The following is a 19,867-nucleotide window of genomic DNA, read 5'->3' on the forward strand; positions in this document are numbered from 1 at the left end:
ATCAACACCACATACTTTCATTAGAACAAAATTTATAATATGTCCTTAAATGTTACAAAAATATTTAAGTATAAATATGTTAGAATCAACATCTGTGATTACTTAAATCAACTGACATCAACATATTAAATAATTAAATAAATGTGCTTTCTCTAAGGAATATCTGATTGAGACACTGCCCAAGTCAGATTACCATGTTGGCATGTATGTGAGGAATTGTTTTGATTGTTAGTTGGCATTGACCATTGTGGGCTATATAAGAAAGCTAGATAAATAACAGGGAGCAAGTCACCAAACAGCATTCCTCCATGGTCTCTGTTTCAAGTTCATTCTTTTGTTCCTACCTACCCTGACTTCCCTCAATAATTGCCTGTAATATATAAACTGAAATAAACCCTTTTCTTTCTTAAGTGACTTTTGGTCACTAAGCTTTATAACAGCAATAGAAGTGGAACTATAATACAGTTTTGTCTCCCTCCCTAATGTACAAATTGCAAAAATTATCAATAAAATTCACAAAAGTGGTATCAAGATCACATCAGAAGATCATTCATTATAAACAACTTGGCTTCTTTCAGTAAATGCAAGGTTGCTTCAACATATGTAAATAGTAAATACAATTCATCACATTAATAGACTTAGACAAAATTTACATGATCAAGTCAATAGACCCATAAAAGATCTTTGACAAAATCTAATATTACTTTAGGATAAAAGTTAGGGAAATAGTAGAGCTAGAGGAAATGTAGCTCAACAAATAAATACTATACAAGAGAGCATTCTCACTAACACAGGACTCTTACAAGTATCCACTTATTTCATCCCTATTTAATACAGTGTTCAAATATATTAACTAGAGTAATGATGTAAAATAAGGCAATAAAATGGATATAAAGATGAAAAGAAGTCCAAGTATCTCTACTTGCAGATTGTATAAGTCTATAGATAAGAAACCCAAAAGATTTTATCAAAGTCTTATGTTGCATAAATACTTTCAATGGAATGTTGGGATAAAAATTCTCACACAAAAATGAATAACTTTCCTAATAATAGACACATTGATAGGAAAATCAAAATAAAGTTTCATTTGTAATATCCATTTTATACACACACACGTGTGTGTGTGTGTGTGTGTGTGTGTGTGTGTGTGTGTGTGTGCAATGTATGAGAAAGATGCATATATCCTTACCAATTCACAGAACTCCAGAAGTTCATGCTGGTGTCTGCGTCCACCTATTATTAACTCATTTTCCCAATAATTTATTTTTATTCACTTATATTCAATCACAGCCCCCACTCCTCTCCTCTCAGTCCCACCTTTGCAAATCTTTCACTCCCAATGCCTCCTCCATTTCTCCATAGAGAAGGCAAGAACTACCCCCTTGGAAACCACCCCAAGCAGGAACATCTAGTCCCAGCAGGACTAAGCACACCCCCCCACTAAGGCCCAACCATGCAGTGCAGGTAATGGACAGGGATCCAGTGGCAGAGAATAGAGACCAAGACAGCTTCTCCTCCACTTGTTAGGTGACCCACATGAAAACCAAGCTCCACATCTGCTGCAAATGTGTAGGGACCCTAGATCCAGTCCCTGCATGAGTCTGTGAGCCCGCATATGCCCAGGTTAGTTCACTCTATTGGTTTTCTTGTAGTGTCCTTGACCCTTTCAACTTACTCAATTCTATCCCCCACTCTTCCTCAAGACTCCCTGAGCTCCACCTAATGTTTGGTTGTAGACCACTGCATCTGGTTTCATCCACAGCTGGATGAAGCCTCTCAGGGGGCAGTTAAGCTTGGTTCCTGCCTGTAAGCATAGCAGAGTATCATTAGTAGTGTCAGGAGTTGACTCTGTCACATGGGATGGGTCTCAAGTTGGAAAAGTCTTTGATTGGCTGTTTCCTCGGACTCCGCTCCATCTTTATCCCAGCATATCTTGTAGGCAAGACAAATTTTGGGTTGAAGGTTTTGTGGGTGAATGTATGTCCCACTACTTCCTCTAGAAGTCCTACCTGACAAAAGGAGATGGCCACATCAGTCTCTATATACCCCTCTAGCAAGAACATTAGCTAGGGTCTCCCAACCCTATAGACTCACAGTATTCTCCATTGTCCCAGACCTCCACCTTGTCCCAATATGCCCCCTACCAATTGTCATTCTCACTTTTAGCTCTCTCCCACTGATCTCCATCTGTTTATCATCCTTGCTCTCCTCATCACCCACTCTTCTATCTAGTTCCTTCTCTCCATCCACCTCCGATGACTACTTAGTAGCCCCTTCAAAATGAATTTATGAGTGCTTCTTTGAGGCCTCCTTTTCACCCAGGTTTTTGGGTCTGTGTATTGTAGTATGGTTATCTTTATGATATGCCAACCTATAAGTGAATACATACCATACCTTTCCTTCTAACTCTGGGTTACCTCACTCAGGATGATATTCTCCAGTTCCATCTATTTGCTTGCCAAATTCATATCTTTGTTTTTAATAGATGAATACCAGTCTACCGTGTACAACCACTTTGTAAATTAATTGATCTGTTTCTCAAAAAAAAAACTGGGAAAAGTTTCACTTCAAAACCCAGTTATACCACTCCTGGGCATATACTCAAAAGATGCCCCACTATACCACAGAGACAGTTGTTCAACAATTTTCATAGCAGCTGTATTCATAATAGACAAAAACTGGCAACAACTTAGATGTTCCTCAACCAAAGAATGGATGAAAAAAATGTGTTACATCTACACTATTTGCCTATAATTTACTCATTTTTGAGGCCAAGTCTTTCTGAACCTGTAGCTCACTGATTGGTTAGAATTGCTGGACAACCTAGATATGTTGTGTATAAGAACAGGTGAAATTTACTGTAAAGACCAATTCATTTTAGGAGGTTCATGAGAGTGATGCACTAGGGTTCTCTAACCCTTTCAATCAACTCTGAATTTGGCACAAACAGATAAAGTTTTTGATATATGTTCTTTAAATATGATCGATATCTGCCTATCATATTCTCTATCGTCTGAGTAGAAATGAAAATTCCAACATAAAAATGTACAGAACTTCTACTAGTGTGTTTAGATCCTAGCAATTATCACACTGAGTTTAGCACTGAGTTTATTGGCCATTTTCCAATATGTGTTGCCCTTATATATTATGGCCCTCATGTAGGAAAAATGCTTTCTCTGGGGATTTTTCTCTTTCCATACAAATACACCCACCCCTGGGCATTGTAATATGCTGCTTATCTCTCTCTGACACCAACTGGTACTTACTTCTCTTTAATACTGCTAGCATATCTTGCTGGTGATGTGTTCACACAATACAGATATAAATAACATAATTGGTTGAGCACATAGATAAGATTTAACATAGTAAGTCAATTTCAGTTGTTCCAGCTATTCTTTTGTAGCATATAAGTAAGCTGCTATAATGCCCTAAAAGATAAAATAGTGGCTTTATATATCATTCCTATTAAAATAAACAACTACAATTTTTATACAGTTATATTTAATTTCCAAGTATGTATGGGAATTAAAAGGTACATATGAATAGGTCTATATTGAAGTTTTTATAAGGAATCTCCAATAACAGTACAACTTATATATGTGACAAATGCAGTCAAAGGTAATAGGGTCACTTGAACTGGATTAAAGAAAAACCTACATATTGTAGTATTAGAAAGGGGGAGGGCAGTAATGGGGGAGGATAGGGAGGGGAACACCCACATAGAAGGGGAGTGAGAGGGGTTAGGAGGATGTTGGCCTGGAAACCGGGAAAGGGAATAACATTTGAAATGTAAATAAAGATGGAGAAAAAAGGAAGGATTAACTGATTCAATTTTTCTAAAATTGATCATTTTCATTTTTAAAAATTATTAAATATGTGTATATGTGTGTTTGTGTATTTACTTCTTTGGTGGTCTTCAGAGAGGCAAGAAAAAATCTCTTAGTCTCCTGGAGCTTCAGTTAAAGGTAGATGTAAGCTGCCCAATATGGGTGCTGAGAACCAAACATGTCCTCTGCAACAGCAGTCCATGGTCTTCAGCACAGAACCATCTCTCTCTGACCACAAAAATTGTTTTAATGCTAACTTAGCACAGATGCTCCTCTACTAAGAAGTAAATAAAAAGTGGTCATTTAATTAACAAATAATAGTTGTTGAAAGAAAGAGACTTTGAGTCAGTTGAGTATGGTCTAATTGAGAGGAAATCTTTCTAAGTTTTAAAAAAGGAGTAAATGATAGGTTGGATAAGAATAGACATTCTAAAATACTTTGGACAAGACTCTCAAGAGGCCCCTCTTGACATAGCTCTTAATATGCATGTTGAAGTTCATAGCTCACCACAAACTTTTCCATGTATTTTTTTCAGACTCAAACAGCTGTGGAAGACATTGAGATGGATTCAGTAAACAAAAAGCAGTCAACCTCCCATCACTCATCATACCCATCTTTTGACTCATTTCCTACATGAAATATTCTGTCAGCGATTAAATTTACTATCATCAGTTAGCTAAACATACACTCCATGGAGGCTGTTTTGTAATCCATTTAGCAAAATATGAAAACTGTCCTTTTTTTCAGTTTCAACATATGCTGTATTTATCAAATGGAAGCAACTTCATTTTTTAATCATTTAAGAAAAGCAATACAACCTTGGAGAGTTTTTACATGGATTTTGAAGAATGGCCAAAACTTGACAATATGTAACTATAGCTTTTTGGTTATTGATGAAGCACGAACAATGCACTCAAACATCAGGTGTTGTGTTTGGAAAACAGGTAGATATAAAGAGCCATACTATAATGGAGAGAAGGTAGAAAGATAAATCAGGAAACACATACTCTTTTCAGACTTCCAGTTTTCATTGTGACCTAAGTAATACCAGTTCATTTTTCTATCAGATTCATTTCGATAATAGAGAATATTAGTGTTAGAGTATCCCTGAATAAAGGGCATATGCATGACTGCTTTAAAAAGATAAGTAGGTCAGGGAACCTTGCAGAAGAGAAGGCAGAAAGAGTGCAAAAGCCATATGGGGGAAAAGGTAACCAAGGAAACAAGACCTTTTAATTCAACAGGGTTGAAGAACATGTGAACTCCCAGAGAATGAGACAATATACATAGGGTCTGCAGAGATCTGCACCAGATGGGCTCCTAGAGATGAAAGGAAAAGTGGACACACTCCCACACCCATAACCCAGAAGCTGTCCGGTTGAGAAACACTTGTAAAGGAAAATTAAATATTCTCCAAGAGAGTTTCACTGAGCAAACAAACTAATCTTAATGGCAAGCCATATGCCCATCAGTAGACAGCAGCAGAGGACAAATTCAATGACACCATTGGAGGTTTTTAATCTTATATTGACATGTTAAAGAGTTTTTCATTTTTTAAATTTTATCTTATTTTTTATTTTAATTATATTTATATATAATATTTTTGTCTTACAGGTTCATTTCATTTTGGGGGTTCTTTTTTATTCAGTATTATTAATTAATAAATGGAATTTTACATTTTTATTGGATATTTTATTTACATTTCAAATGTTATCCCCTTTCCCAGTTTCCCCTCTGAAAACCCAGTATCCCATCCCCCCTTCCAATGCTTCTATAAGGGTGCTCCCCCACCCACCTACCCACCCACTCCCACCTCACCACCATGACATTCCCCTACACTGGGGTATCAAGCCTTCATAGAACCAAGGGCCTTTCTTCCCTTGATGCCAGATAAGTCCATTCTCTACTACATATGCACCTGGAGCGATGAATCCCTCCATGTATACTATTTGGTTGGTGGTTTAGACACTGGTAGTTCTGGTTGGATGATATTGTTGTTCTTCCTATGAGGATGCAAACCTCTTCAGCTCCTTCAGACACTTCCCTACCTTCTTTATTAGAGTCTCCATGCTTAGTCCAATGGTTGGTTGTCAGCACCTTCATCTGTAATTGTCAGGCTCTAGCACAGCCTCTCAGGAAACAGCTATATCAGGTTCTTGTCAGCAAGCACTTCTCAGTATCAGCAATAGTGTCTGTGTTTGGTGTCTGTAGATGGGATGGATCCCCAAGGTGGGGCAGTCTCTGAACAGTCTTTCCTTCAGTCTCTGCTCCACAAATCATCCCCATTTTTCCTTTAGACAGGAGCCATTCACGGCTAAAAATTTGGAAATAAGTGGGTGGCACCATCCCCCAACAGGGGCCTTGTCTATCTTCTAGATATGGTCTCTATAGGTTCTCCCTCCCCTTTGTTAGGCATTTCAGTGAACTCATCCTTGTTAGGTCCTGTGAGCCTCTTGTTTTCCTGGCATCTGGTACTTTCTGGTGGCTACTCCCAGTTCCCCATCCCTCATTGTCACACAGTTCTGTTCAATTTCCTGACCCTCTTTATATTATTCCTGTCTCCTCCCCTACCTGATCCTGCCCCCCTTTTCTCCCTCCTCCTCCTCTCTTCTTCCCAACTCCCTCCCATCCTCTACTGCCTGGGAGTATTTTGTTCCCCCTTCTAAGAAGTACTGAAGCATCCACATTTTGGTCTTCCTTCTTCTTGAACTTCATATGGTCTGTGTATTGTATTTTGGGTATTCTGAGCTTTTTTGGGCTAATATCCACTTATCAATGAGTGCATACCATGTGTGTTCTTTTGTGACTGGGTTACCTCACTCAGAATGGTATTTCCATTTGCCTAAGAATTTCATGAAGTCACTGTTTACAATAGCTGGGTAGTACTCCATTGTGTAGATGTACCACTTTTTCTGTATCCATTCCTCTGTTGAAGGGCCATCTGGGTTCTTTCCAGCTTCTGGCTATTATACATAAGGCTGCTAAGAACATAGTGGATTATGTGTTCTTGTTATATGTTGAAGTATCATTTAGGTATATGCCCAGGAGTGGTATAACTGAGTCTTCTGGTAGTACTATGTCCAATTTTCTGAGGAACCTCCAGACTGATTACCAGAGGGGTTTTACTTGCAATCCCACCAGCAATGGAAGAGTGTTCCTTTTTCCACATCCTCACCAACATGTGCTGTCACCTGAGTTTTAGATCTTAGCCATTCTGACTAGTATAAGGTTTTGATTTGCACTTCGCTGATGACTAAGAATGTTGAACATTTCTTTAGGTGCTTCTCTGATGGTCGATATTGCTCAGTTAAGAATTCTTTGTTTAGCTCTGTACCCCATTTTTAATAGGATTATTGGTTTTCTCGAGTCTACCTTATTGAGTTCTTTGTATATATTAGATATTAGCTCTCTATCAGATGTAGGATTGGTAAAGGTTTTTCCCCAATCTGTTGGCTGCCATTTGGTCCTAATAACAGTGTCCTTTGCCTGACAGAACTTTGCAATTTTATGATTTGGATAAAATTCCATTTGTCGATTGTTGGTCTTAGAACATAAGCCATTGATGTTCTGTTCAGGAAAATTTCCCCTATGCCCATGCGTTCGAGGCTCAGTCTTCTTGTTTAGTGTCTTTATGGGCTTCTTGAGTGTGCATATCAGTTGTTCTCTACAGCTATACCTGTTTCATGTGACTTTCCCTGGATCTTTTGACCTTCTGTTTGTTTCATCTATTCTGATGTGTTAGCTTTTCTATTATTTTATTTCATTTTATTTTATTATCATCCCATAGAACCATTTTTTTTAATAAAAGTCTAAAAGGCAAGGGAGGTGGAGATGAACTGGAAGGGAAAAAAGCTATTTTCAATAAAAGTGGGAAAGAGTTGAGGTTAAATAAATAAAACTAAACGGAAAATTATTTATGGTGGGTAAGATACTAAAAATATATATCAGTTAGAATAAGCTTCAAGACTCTTTGCTTCAATTTCTTAAAAAATAATATAAATGTTAGAAAGATATGACCATGACTTATTAAAGAGATTATAAATTAATAAACTAATTTTTGTTCTTAGTATTTCTTTTAGTTTTTGAATAGGTAGTGATTTATAATTATAATATTTTTATAAAATATTCAAGTAATACTGTCCATGCTTCCTTTCAGACTGACAGATATTGCTTCATCATAAGGACTCATTCCTTAGGTTAAGTTAGGTTATTATTTTGCTTTTTTATATCTAAATGTGAAATTTTAAAATTAGTAAGCAAAATTGGTGAAATAAAGCATTAGAAGGCATTAAACTGACTTGTAATAGCATCAGTCAGTACTTGGATATGTCTAGGGCATCCAAATTTTCTAATTTCTTTTTAGATATAATCTTACTCAGGTAATAGACATCTGCAAAGTAGCTCACACTGAAAGTCAGTGGAAATGTCACAAAAGTTTTTGCTAAAGGAAGATCTAAACACACTGACAAAACCATACAAAGTTGCCCTCTGCTTGTTCTCACAACTTTTTTTAACTGGGAAGGTAAGAGAAAATGCAATTAGAGTAACCCACTAAGAGCTCTATCTGCCACCTGCCATTCTCCGATGCCTGCTGATAAAAGTGAGTTTTTAACTTGCAGATTTTCCTTGATAGACTAGAATTAGGAAAGTTTTCCTCTAAAGAGATGCTCCAGCTGCCACATGGGGATAAATATAGATCAATCAAATCAAAGTTTGGCAATATGGAAGTGAAAAAGGCATTTGATCTGTCCCACAGACTTGTTATTTGCATAGAAATAAAATAATTAACTCATTTGTTCTTTTTAATCTTCCAAAGTTTAGTTATGTGTTTTAAAATAAAATGTTATTTGACCTGATTGTTTCTCAGTGCTCACTGGAAGGGCAGCCTTGACTGAGCTGTGTATGCTGACTATGTGAGAGTGGGATTGTTTTCTCAGCCATGAATGCAAGTTATCAGAAGACAATAGTATATCCCATTATTTCCTTGGCATATTCAGACTATGACTATAAGTCATGATTTATAGTTACCCTAGACATTTCAAACAACACAGAGGAATAAGACTGATAAATTGTTTAGCAATTAAAGTGTGTAAACTCTAGTTAGAATTCAAAACAACTAAGTAATGTCTTTTTGGTTTGGAACTGGGACAAGATTCTAGCCACAAGATTATTTAGTCCATTTCACCATTCTTTAACAGAAAATAATGACTGGTATACAAATAAAGATGTCTGAATTATGAAGTGTCATGCGTTGAAGTTTATTTTTAATTAAGAAACTAGTATTATAAGACATATATAAAAGTCGGTGTTGGTGATCATTTGTCATTACACGTGACATTCCTAGATATCCTGACAGATCTCAATGCTTTTATGGGAAAAGGAACTGTGCTGATATTACCTCCCCAAAAAAGGAAATTTATATGTAAAATTGGAAATATATCAGGTTAGGTTTTTAGTGGAAACATGCCTGGTTATTTTGAACATTTAACTATTTCTCGGTTGCTAAATAGAAATTTCCCTACCAACCTGATCAATATTACAGGAGTTACCTTACCCAATTCTCTCTCTCTCTCTCTCTCTCTCTCTCTCTCTCTCTCTCTCTCTCTCTCTCTCTCTCTCTCTCATGTGTGTGTGTGTGTTCGTGTCCATGTGTGTGTGCCTTTATATGCGTGTATTCACAAACCATTCTTTCTAATTACCGCTCCTCAATTAAAAAAGGTACACAATATGTTGTTTGCTCTTGCTACAGTTTCTCTTTTACTATAGGGATCTGGTTGATTGATCTAAGAAAGTTGTTTGAGTAAGAATTCTAATTTTTTTCAATGTACAGACACTGAAGGAAAAATAAAAGTAGAAAGATATAGAAATATAGGAAGACAATATAGAGAAAGTTGTGTGTGTGTTTGTAATTGTCATCAGATGATCAGTAATTTTCACAGGATTCATATAATATATATATACATATATATATATATATGGACACACACAGAAAAAGAGAGAGAGAGAGAGAGAGAGAGAGAGAGAGAGAGAGAGAGAGAGAGAGAGAGAGAGGAATAGAGAAGAACTGGGGAAGGTGAGTCCTGTAGTGTGACACTGATCAGGTTGGTGGGGAAATCTTTATTTAGCAACACATATATATGTGCCTTCAGATATTCAGTAATTTTCCCAGGACTCAACCCTGCTGAGAACATAACATGCCCTTTCACCAGGAAAGACTAAAATGTAATTTTTAATTGCCCCAGGACATGTCATAGGATCTAGAAAAGCACTAATTTCTAACAGTATCTGACCTGAGACAGAAAAATTGTTATGTGAAGCTCGAGATCAAAAATGTTGTATAGATCAGGAGTAATTCACTTCACCAAAGCACCCTGTGGTAAGACCTAGGTATCTGGTCTTCACTTCATACAGAGCCTTTTAATTCATTTCTTGAGCAATATCTGATTAATCTTCACAGTAGCTACAGTCAGTCAAGATTATTATTTTACATTATAGGTGAAGTGACCGTCGTAGCTCTTGACTCACTGGGAGTCAGCATAAGATCAGTAGCAGAGATGGTGAGCTATGGGGGTTTTATTGTGGCTGCGAAGATGTCATAGGGTGAATTGGGAAGGCCCACTTTCAAACTTTCAAATTTTTCCTGTCCTCTTTCACTCCTTGTGCTTAGCAGAAAATTATAGACTGGGTGTCATTATGCCAGTTTAATACACTATAATAAGGAAGATTCAAATTGAAATGTTTTTTTGTTGTTGCTAAAATATAGGACAAGGTAAAGTTGTATTTTTCTCTTATGACTGTCAAATTTTAATAAAAAGCAAGCACAAATATTTGAAGGCTTTATATTAAAAAAATAGACATAGCTTCAATCTGGTTCTCAGAGGTATAAATACTTCTGGGTCCTGTAGAATATCTGTATAAGAAAAATGGGGTGACAGAGAAACAGTGATGTAGAATGAAAAAGGGAGAAAAAAAACCCAAGATGTTATGAATTTCTTTTAAACCTTAAAAAAAAGCTGTGTAAAAGTTTCTCTCACTGATGAAATGAGCTCTTTACATATAAATTATATTGTAATAACAGAGCTCCTGGGTAGAAAAGAGTTCCTTCTCCTGCTGGCAAAAATTAAAATAATCACAGATGGCTAATGATCAAAAATATTGACTGACAGCTCTGAAGTATAAGACATGGGAATATTCACAGAGAGATGAGGATATTCCCACTATTTCTTAAGCCAATACTTAAGCTTGGTTCAAGAAATCCATGAAGTCTTTCCTACTACATATTTATATGCAGGGTATTTCATTCCACTTTACAACGCACCGTATTTTCTCTGAGAGCCCCTGCCAAAATCTAATGGAATCTTACATGCTTGTAATTGTATTTATATTTGGGACAAAATGCTGGAAATCACAAAGGAAAGGTGGTATGTAATATGGATTGAGAGACTACAAAGCCCTTACAACTCTGACATCAGAAGATAAGTCTCTCATTTTGAGAGATCTGTCTTGGGGAATTAGTCTGTTAAAAAAACCTCAGTGGGTGTTAACAAAAATAACAAATGATGGTACCAAGGTCTGTTACATGTCAAATATAAGCATGTCACTCGTTTAATTTGATCTCATAGTTCATGAAGCATATTGCATTAGCTTTCATATTTTTCAGAACAAGAACCCCAGTGCTGGAAACCAAGACAATTCATATACCACAGCTCGTAAGTACCAAACTGGGGCTACAAATACGTTTTCAAACCTAATGGATGCTAAGCCCAAATATAGCTATTGCAATATTTATACATTTAGGACATAAATTGTCAGGTATCCAAAGTAAGATACAACAAAACACCACAGTCTACATTACTTCAGACTAACTGTCATAAGAAATTTAATAATGTATAAAAGTATGTTGCATTTGGGGGATGGAGACATTATCCTATACTTGGGATGCCAATATTATATACATATTATGTACATGAAAGGTATACAAGAATTCATGGATAACTCAAATAAGCTAATTCATATAAGATGTGTGTACACATACACAAAAGGAAAAATAGGTCTGTTCAGTTTGGGTCCACGTTATCAAACTAAGCCATAGAAGAAAGTTTTGACAGATGTCTGCAATTTTGCTAGACAGGAAGAAGTTCGAGATGATAAGTTTGGCTGCTCATATTAAGAGCACAGGCTAAAAGAAACACCAAAAATAATGCAGATCAGGACTGTTTAAATGGTTATTACGTACCTGTTGACCATGCGTACTGAATGAGCAACTCCACGTTAGCTGAATTTGACTTTACATTATTATACTAAATACCTTACATCCTGTCAAAAGCATAGTACCAATGTTTACAAAACTAATGTTGTAGATATCAGGAATACTTTATGGAAAGTTATTTTTAAAAGGTCCCTTACAAAGCACACCTTCTGGGTAGAAATAGAATAAAAGGGTTATTAAAAGGCATCACATTAAGAGCACAGGCAGAAAGACATGCCAGTACTAATGCAGATGAGAACTGTTCCGATGGTTATTTTATGCTGTTCTTTTCCCAACTCCTTATAACATATGCTTTCTTCCTTTGGGTGTTACTTGTTCCATCTAAAACATTTGCAAGTCAACTGACTGTACTTCACAATACCCTGAAATGAGGAGAAGCATGAGAAGCATGCCTGAGGCGACAGAAAACTGAGCTCAAGCTCCACTTCTTCAAGTATATTTGATGAATGATGTGACAAAGGAATCCTAATTAAGGCTGAAATCCTGAATACTAAGCGAATTGGAAGTGTCACTACATTCATCTTCTCCAGCGATAACACCGGTCTGCTTCTCCTTAGCCAGCTCTTGACTTGGGGGGAAACCTTTCCTTGTATATTTTTCCTTCTATCAAGTGAATCTTACCCACTCTCAGTCAAGACAAAAATATCTGAAAATGTCTGTTTCCCTTCAACTGTTTGTTTGTTTGTTTGTTTGTTCTACCATCCTACAAAATCTATGCCAGATGTTTTATTTTTACATTTAACTTCAAGAGAAAGAAAGAGCAAAAGAAAGAGAGAAAGAAGAGAAAATGTTTTGTTCCTATTATGTCTCACAATTTTATACACAATAGAAAAATTGTAAGAAGAGTCCATTGTTTTGAGTAGTAAAACAAAATTGCTTCAAAAGAGGTGGGCACTACAATAGCATTTCAAATTCTCTGCTTATAGGCCTGAGGAATATCCACACGTGAGTACAGTAACAATTTGTGGTGAGTTGCTTGATATTATTCGAATTCATTGTACTGACTTTTGAATCGTTCTTACCAGAAAAATCTATTTTCCCTAATGCTATGATTGGGCCCCATATTTCATGTTAAACATTTGTATCAGTTGTAAAATTGTTTTACTTTTCTGGTTCATTCTATTTTAACCACATTTTTATTTGAAGTTAAATTACCTTAAGTAAATTGGAAGCTTTTCCAGTGTGTGTTTGAAACAAACTGTAACTGAAATCCTCGTTTCCTGAAAGGTTTGTGCAACTCACAGCAGTGTATAAATATTAATGTTTTTAATTCTTTACAACAGCTCAGTGAGTCAGAATTGTCCTCACTGCGTAGGGAAAGAGACAGCAGCTAGAGTACATCTCTCACACTACTACGCTCCTTAAATGTTTACACTGTTGACTCTTTTATGTCTTCATTATTGGTTTCTGAGGCCGAATTTAGCTGGTTGGGAATACCTCAGATGGGCTGGATACTTCAGTACTCCTTAGAAGGGAAAATAAAATACTCACAGGAGGAAATACAGAGGCAAAATGTGAAGCAGAGACTGAAGGAAAGGTCATCCAGAGACTGCCAAACATGGGGACCCATCTCACATACAGTCACCAAACCCAGTCACTATTGGGGATGGCAAGAGGTGCATGCTGACAAGAGCCTGATATAGCTGTCTTCTGAGAGGCTCGGCCAGAACCTGACAGAGGCAGGTGTTCACAGCCAAGGCTCCCCAGTGGAGTATACATGGAGTGACCCATATCTCCATCCGCATGTGTAGCATAGAATGGCATTGTCTGGCATCAGTGGAAGGAGAGTCCCTTGGTCCTGTGAAGGCTCAATGCCCCAGTATAGGGTAATCCCAGGCAAGGAGTGAGAGTGGGTAGGGAGCACCCTCATAGAAGCAGGGGGCAGGAAGATGGGATAGCCAGTTCCTGGAGGAGAAACCAGGAAGGGAGATAATATTTGAAATGTAGATAAAGAAAATATCCAATACAAAAATTAAAAAAAAAGCTGTTTGTCTATGTCTCTTGATTGCTGCCTACTCTGGCTGGAATAAATATAATGGGTCCTCGAGTTCTTTCTGATCTTGTAATCTCAAGAAGTGCTTCCCTCATTGCACAAATTTGTTTCCTACTTAGAGCACTAAGTTTCTGTGAGACTTCACATTCTGATATGTGGTTAATATCAGTTACCTAAAGTATATAAGGATAACAGCTGATGAGATTTGGGGACTTCAAGTCACCGTTAGTATAGCTTAATTAGAATTATTTTAAGGTTGAAATCCTAGACATTTCCACTGATCATTCCAAGTCAGGGGTTCCTTTCCAACAGTGAAAGGCTACAAAGACCACATCCACACTAACATTTCCATGACAGTTTCATCCTACTTGTCCATAGCCACCTAGTTGTATCATCTAAACAACCAGATTTGAGAGGAGAGAATATCCATTCAGCACCAACTGCCACACGTCAGATTGTATCTTCCATCTGAAAATAATTTAATAGAATAAACATAGTAAAGTGATATTTGAAATGGTATGTCATGCCATAATAGAAACAAAATTTGAAAGGAAGATAGAGAGGTAGAAATAAAAGTGTGTTAATTTATTCATTTGCATAAATAAATATCTATAGATCCTGAATGGTAGATGCTACTGATAATTAAAGGAATACAGAGTATGATTTCATATAAATTTGACAAGTGAGCATTAGAAAGAAGATGTGTGTGCTGAACATCTACATACAAATATTCCATATATTTTGGGGAAGTATTTACTATTCATTTAAGCCTTGCACAGAAACTAATACTTTACTGAAACAGGGCAATATCATATTGATGGTTAGTGTAGGTGAGTTTTTAAATTTTTCTTTTGCTATCATGTAGCAGTAACAGTAACAGACTTCATCTAATAAGAAATATTCTCAGCATGTAATTTTCACTTAACCCTGGCTATGACTAATAAGAATGGTTTCCAATACAAAGATAAAATGAAGTACCAAAATTTGATTCATGCAGGAGATAGAAACTTCCTTGGTTTTTCTTTTTTCTTTTCTTCTTTTTATGTTTTGGGTTATAGCCATTAAACCTACATGGATTAAACAAATCATGGTAAGTATCCTTGTGGTTTTTATTTGTTAATTATATCACATTATATGGAAGGTGTGTACATAACCCAAGGTATAACTATCAGAAGTCAAAACTATCATGTTACATATGTCAATCACACAGAAGTTTCTACCAAGACAGACACCCCTACCCACAATTCTGTATGAGAGTTCAAGCTAAAGGAAGCATGAAACACTGAGCTTCTGTAGTACTATCAACTGGGTGTGGAAATTTGGCGCAGAAGGAGTCAATTCACACACCAGGCATCTGCCCAAGATGAGGTCTCACATAGAGTCTTGAGAATGATAATGATCTGACTACACCAGAACACCTGCTTCAGGAGTGCAAGAGTGTGGGCCAGCAGGGAGCCAGGGGTGAAGAGGAAACAGGAAAACTGGCATATAAAGAGATCATTAATGGCATATGACAGGTAAGGGCAAAAATACTATTTCATCTAATTAAGCAGATGTCATATCCTTAAGTAAAGAGTAGCACAGTTCTGAAATATGAGAGTGCGCTTGAATGCTGAATGTCCTATGTTGGGCATCTCAGTACCTCTCTACTCATTTCTATTCTTTGATGAATCATACTTATTCACTGATTCATCATTGTACTGAACATTATTTGAAAAAAATGAACATCTAGTTCTTCACATTTAAATTGTAAATAAGTGATAGGAAACATAAAATGCAAATAAAAAGTATATTTATGAGAAAACATGAAATATGACAATATTAATAGGTTAGCCATATTAAGTTAAATGCAAAAAACATACCAAAAAAGTTTAATAACAGTACTCACACAGTAGAACTGGCAGGTAGGTACAAGGCAGGTAAAAAGCAGACACAAAAAGATATCCTACCATTCAGCATCTATAGTACAGTGTAGACACAATCTGCATCAAACCAATGACAGCAATAGCAAGAAACTTCTCCCTGACTTCCCAGCACATGACCTACACCTTATTTTTATTTCACGACTTATTTTTAAAACTTTTGATATTACACAATAATTACATCATTCTACTTGTTTTCCTCTTTCCAAACCCTCTGCATATCCTCTATTATTGTTCATAATCATGGCCTCTTTTTCTTTAGATGATAGATAGACACACAGACAGACAGATAGATATACAACAGGATAACATATATATGCCTCTCAATGTAAAATACATATCTATATATAATATATATACATATATAAGATATATGGAGAGAGAGAGATGATTATAAAAATTCAACTCGCTCAGTCTGTAAAATATTACCTGTATGTATGCTTTTGGGACTGACCATTTTGCATTGGACAAGAAATTAGCATGCTCTTCTAGGCAGAAGACTTTTATTTCTCATGCTCTTCAGAATTTCATAGTTACTATAGTTCTTTAACTAAGATTGAGACTTCTCCCATTCAGGTAAGCATATCTTTTCTTGTAATTATTTCAGAGGTCATGGTTTGCCAGGCGTGCTGTTGTTCATGCCCTATCTTTTAAACAATAACCAACTGAATGCAATTAGTACTACCCATATGCACATGGATGTTGAAATTTTCATGGAGCATGAGCAATCCATGAACACACATTCAAAGAAAAGTTATTCTCCTTTCTCAGCAGCAACGAACTACCAATAGCTCTTCTACAAGATTATTTTGATAAAACTAAGTAAGTTTTTACAAGTTATTTTCTTGTTATAAGTCAAAATACTCAGATAAAACCAACTTAGGGGAAAGGGGATGCTATTTTGCCTCATTACATAGCAGAAAATGTGTCAGATTCATGAAGCAGTTGATTCCATTGCATCCATAGTCTGGGAAAATAAGGATAAAAGCTAATATTGGACTTGTTTCTCCTGTATATGCAATCATAGACACTTCCTAAGGAATCGTGCTATCCATACTTATGGTGGATGTTTCTACTTCAGATTTATCTAATATAGAAAATATCTCAGAAATATCCAGAAATTTTGTCTTCAAGATAATTCTATTTCTTTTAAATTTTACAATAAATCTTAATCATCAGAACTGTACACCTTGACGAGTTGACACCTAAACTTTCAAGTTATATTCTATTACTCCCTGTCTCTAGTGATTAGTTGTTATAACTAAAATGTATTTGATCCTATTTCAAATGCCTTCTAAAAACTTTCAGCACTTCCAAGACTGTTTCAAAACTTCAGCAAAGTGGTTGGATATGAAATTAACTCAAACATATCAGTAACCTTCCTCTACTCAAAGGATAAACAGGCTGAGAAAGAAATTAGGGAAATGACACCCTTCACAATAATCACAAATAATATAAAACACCACCTCGGTGTGACTCTAACCAAGCAAGGGAAAGATCTATATGACAACAACTTCAAGTCTCTGAATAAAGAAATTGAAGAAGATCTCAGAAGATGGAAAGAACTCCCATGCTCATAGATGGGCAGGAATAATATTGAAAAAAATAAGCCAAAGACACTACATGGACTGACTCTGGGCTCCAACTGCATAGGTACCAATGAATAGCCTAGTAAGGGCACCAGTGGAAGGGGAAGCCCTTAGTCCTGCCAAGACTGAACCCCCACCCTGTGAACGGGATTGTTGGAGGGAGGGCAGTAATTGGGGGAGGATGGGGAGGGGAACACCCATATAGCAGGGGATGGGGGTTAGGGGGTGTCAACCTGGAAACTGGGAAAGGGAATAACAATTGAAATGTAAATAAGAAATACCCAATTTAATAAAGATGGAAGAAAAAAATAGCCATCTTGCCAAAAGCAATCTAAAGATTCAATGCAATCCCCATCAAAATTCCAATTCAATCCTTCATGAGTTAGAAAGAGCAATTTGAAGATTCATTTGGAATAACAAAAAACCCAGGATAGCAAAAACTATCCTCAATAATAAAAGAACTTCTGAGGGAATCACCATCCCAGACCTCAAGCTATATTACAGAGCAATAGTGATAAAAACTCTATGGTGTTGGTACAGAAACAGGCAGGTAGATCAATGGAACAGAATTGAAGACCCAGAAATGAACACACACACCTATGGTCACTTGATCTTTGCCAAAGGAGCTAAAAATCATCCAGTGATAAAAATATTGCATTTTCAACAAATAGTTCTGGTTTAACTGGTGGTCAGCACGTAGAAGAATGGAGGTCAATCCATTCTTATCACCCTGTACAAAACTGAAGTTCTAATGGATCAAGGACTATTAGAACTTCAAATGGATATTAGAGCAAAAGCTTGGATCACCCAAGATACAATCCATAGACCACCTGAAGCTCAAGAAGAAAGACAACCAACTGGTGGATGCTGCAGTTCTTCTTAGAAGGGGGAACAATTATATTCACATTAGGAAATTCGGGGAATAAGTTTGGAGCAGAGACTGAAACAAAGGTCATCCAGAGAATGTCCCACCTGGGGATACAGCCCATGTACAGACACCAAACCCAGATAATATTGCTGATTCCAAGAAATCCATGCTGACAGGAACCTGATATAGCTGTCTCCTGCAAGGCTCTACCAGAGTATGACAAACACAGAGGCAGATGTTTGCACCCAGCCATTGAACTGAGAATGGGGTTCACATTGGAGGAGTTAGAGAAATGTCTGAAGGAGCTGAAGGGAATTTCAACCCCAAAAGAACAATATTAATCAACCAGAGTTCCCAGAGACTAAACCACCATCCAAAGAGTACACATGGACAGTGCCAGATGTTTATGTAGCAGAGGATGGCCTTGTTGGGCATCAATGGGAAGAAAGCATTTGGTCCTGCCAAGGATCAATACACCCATGAAGGGGAATGTCAGGGCGGGAAGGAGAGAAGGGGTGTGTCTGTAGGTGGTAGAACACCCTCATAGAAACAGGGGGAGGGGAGATAGGATAGGGGGATTTATGAACAGGAAACCTGGAAAGGGGACAACATTTGAAATGTAAATATAAAAATATCCAAAACAAAACCTCTAGAGTCCAAATACTTTCTGATGACTCAATATTCAATTAATTATGACCTCTCATAAAATACAATCAAGTTATATAATTCTAATATTCAATAGAACAAAATAAATATTCAAATGAAAAAAGGATTAAAAAATGACAAAGAGAGCTGGAGACCCAACCTCGCTGATCCCGGCCCGCTGATCAAACCCCTTGGGAGAGAGAGCTCACCAGCCAGACAGGTGGGCACTCCTGACACTGCAGAGCAGGAGAGAACACCAATACTGTCCACCCTTGCCCACATCCCTGGCCCAAGAGGAAACTGTATACGGCCTCTGGGAACCGGAAGATAGGGGCATTGGAGTTGCAGATCCACCATGCTCTAGACACCACCTGGACCTGAAGGGACCAGATCAACAGTTCACTGCACCCAAATACCGTGGGAGGGAAAGCTAAACCTTCAGAGAGGCAGACACACCTGGGAAGCCAGAAGAGACTACACTCTGCCCACATTTCTGACTCCAGAGGAAAACACCTAGCGCCATCTGGGACCCAGGTGCACGGGGGCTCCTGGAAAAGCCCGCGCAGGCCCTCCTGGTTGCCACCCTCACAGATAGCTCAAAAGTAGCCCCCCCATGAGCAAATTGAGCCCACAGGACCACAGGTAAGACCAACTTTTCTGCTTCAAGCGACCTGCCTGATGGACTCAGGACACAGGCCCACAGGAACAGCTGAAGACCAGTGGAGAGGAAAGACTACATGCCCGAAAGGAGAA

Source organism: Rattus norvegicus, chromosome 6, assembly GCF_021556685.1.
Source record: "Rattus norvegicus strain SHRSP/BbbUtx chromosome 6, alternate assembly SHRSP_T2T, whole genome shotgun sequence".
NCBI lineage: Eukaryota > Metazoa > Chordata > Mammalia > Rodentia > Muridae > Rattus > Rattus norvegicus.